This window comes from Pseudonaja textilis, unplaced genomic scaffold, assembly GCF_049901715.1.
Source record: "Pseudonaja textilis isolate UNSWEBS1 unplaced genomic scaffold, rPseTex1.2 PTEXSCF23, whole genome shotgun sequence".
NCBI lineage: Eukaryota > Metazoa > Chordata > Lepidosauria > Squamata > Elapidae > Pseudonaja > Pseudonaja textilis.
In genome coordinates, this window is record NW_028262868.1 from 599,913 (window position 1) to 602,412 (window position 2,500).

At 43.4% G+C, this 2,500-nt stretch overlaps 1 protein-coding gene and 1 long non-coding RNA gene across 2 annotated transcripts in view; both read right to left on the reverse strand.

The window, feature by feature from the left end:
• Positions 1-2,500, reverse strand: part of LOC148123703 (uncharacterized) — a 58,628-nt gene that overhangs the window by 52,843 nt on the left and 3,285 nt on the right. The gene's annotated exons all lie outside the window — the stretch shown is intronic.
• The window catches only part of AGFG2 (ArfGAP with FG repeats 2), an 18,547-nt gene that overhangs the window by 15,090 nt on the left and 957 nt on the right, over positions 1-2,500 (reverse strand). The window lies entirely within an intron of this gene.

Consider the following 2,500-nt stretch of genomic DNA (forward strand, 5'->3'; position numbering starts at 1 on the left):
AGCATAATAAAATGTATTGTAAAGTATTATGTATATATGTATATAAAGTATTATGAGGAGAATAATAAAATGTATTGTAAAGTATTATGTATATATGTATATAAAGTATTATGAGGAGCATAATAAAATGTATTATAAAGTATTATGTATATATGTATATAAAGTATTATGAGGAGAATAATAAAATGTATTGTAAAGTATTATGTATATATGTATATAAAGTATTATGTGGAGGATAATAAAATGTATTATAAAGTATTATGTATATATGTATATAAAGTATTATGAGCATAATAAAATGTATTGTAAAGTATTATGTATATATGTATATAAAGTATGAGGAGCATAATAAAATATAAAGTATTACGTATATATGTATATAAAGAATTATGAAGAACATAATAAAATGTATTGTAAAGTATTATGTATATATGTATATAAAGTATTATGAGGATAATAAAATGTATTGTAATGTATTATGTATATATGTATATAAAGTATGAGGATAATAAAATGTATTGTAAAGTATTATGTATATATGTATATAAAGTATTATGAGGAGGATAATAAGGGATGACAAGAGAGTAAGCAGGCGGATTGCAGAGGAAGGGATGAGAAGAAAGTAAGTAGGCGGATTGAAGAGAAAGGGATGAGAAGAGAGTAAGCAGGCAGATTGAAGAGAAAGGGATGAGAAGAGAGGAAGCAGGCGGATCGCAGAGGAAGGGATGAGAAGAGAGGAAGCAGGCGGATCGAAGAGAAAGGGATGAGTAGAGAGTAAGCAGGCGGATTGAAGAGGAAGGGATGAGAAGAGAGGAAGCAGGCGGATCGCAGAGGAAGGGATGAGAAGAGAGGAAGCAGGCGGATCGAAGAGAAAGGGATGAGTAGAGAGTAAGCAGGCGGATTGAAGAGGAAGGGATGAGAAGAAAGTAAGCAGGCGGATTGAAGAGAAAGGGATGAGAAGCGAGTAAGCAGGCGGATTGAAGAGGAAGGGATGAGAAGAGAGTAAGCAGGCGGATTGAAGAGAAAGGGATGAGAAGAGAGTAAGCAGGCGGATTGAAGAGGAAGGGATGAGAAGAGAGTAAGCAGGCGGATTGAAGAGGAAGGGATGAGAAGAGAGTAAGCAGGCGGATCGCAGAGGAAGGGATGAGAAGAGAGTAAGCAGGCGGATTGAAGAGAAAGGGATGAGAAAAGAGTAAGCAGGCGGATTGCAGAGTAAGGGATGAGAAGAGAGGAAGCAGGCGGATCGAAGAGAAAGGGATGAGTAGAGAGTAAGCAGGCGGATTGAAGAGGAAGGGATGAGAAGAAAGTAAGCAGGCGGATTGAAGAGAAAGGGATGAGAAGCGAGTAAGCAGGCGGATTGAAGAGGAAGGGATGAGAAGCGAGTAAGCAGGCGGATTGAAGAGGAAGGGATGAGAAGAGAGTAAGCAGGCGGATTGAAGAGGAAGGGATGAGAAGAGAGTAAGCAGGCGGATAGCAGAGGAAGGGATGAGAAAAGAGTAAGCAGGCGTATCGAAGAGGAAGGGATGAGAAGAGAGGAAGCAGGCGGATCGCAGAGGAAGGGATGAGGAGAGAGTAAGCAGGCGGATTGAAGAGGAAGGGATGAGAGGAGAGTAAGCAGGCGGATTGCAGAGGAAGGGATGAGAAGAGAGTAAGTAGGCGGATTGAAGAGAAAGGGATGAGAAGAGAGTAAGCAGGCGGATTGAAGAGGAAGGGATGAGAAGAGAGGAAGCAGGCAGATTGAAGAGAAAGGGATGAGAAGAGAGGAAGCAGGCGGATCGCAGAGGAAGGGATGAGAAGAGAGGAAGCAGGCGGATCGAAGAGAAAGGGATGAGTAGAGAGTAAGCAGGCGGATTGAAGAGGAAGGGATGAGAAGAGAGGAAGCAGGCGGATCGCAGAGGAAGGGATGAGAAGAGAGGAGAGGAAGCAGGCGGATCGAAGAGAAAGGGATGAGTAGAGAGTAAGCAGGCGGATTGAAGAGGAAGGGATGAGAAGAAAGTAAGCAGGCGGATTGAAGAGAAAGGGATGAGAAGCGAGTAAGCAGGCGGATTGAAGAGGAAGGGATGAGAAGAGAGTAAGCAGGCGGATTGAAGAGAAAGGGATGAGAAGAGAGTAAGCAGGCGGATTGAAGAGGAAGGGATGAGAAGAGAGTAAGCAGGCGGATTGAAGAGGAAGGGATGAGAAGAAAGTAAGCAGGCGGATTGAAGAGAAAGGGATGAGAAGCGAGTAAGCAGGCGGATTGAAGAGGAAGGGATGACAAGAGAGTAAGCAGGCGGATGGAAGAGGAAGGGATGAGAAGAGAGGAAGCAGGCAGATTGCAGAGGAAGGGATGAGAAGAGAGTAAAGCAGGCGGATTGCAGAGGAAGGGATGAGAAGAGAGGAAGCAGGCGGATCGCAGAGGAAGGGATGAGAAGAGAGTAAGCAGGCGGATCGCAGAGGAAGGGATGAGAAGAGAGTAAACAGGCGGATTGAAGAGGAAGGGATGAGAAGAGAGGAAGCAGGC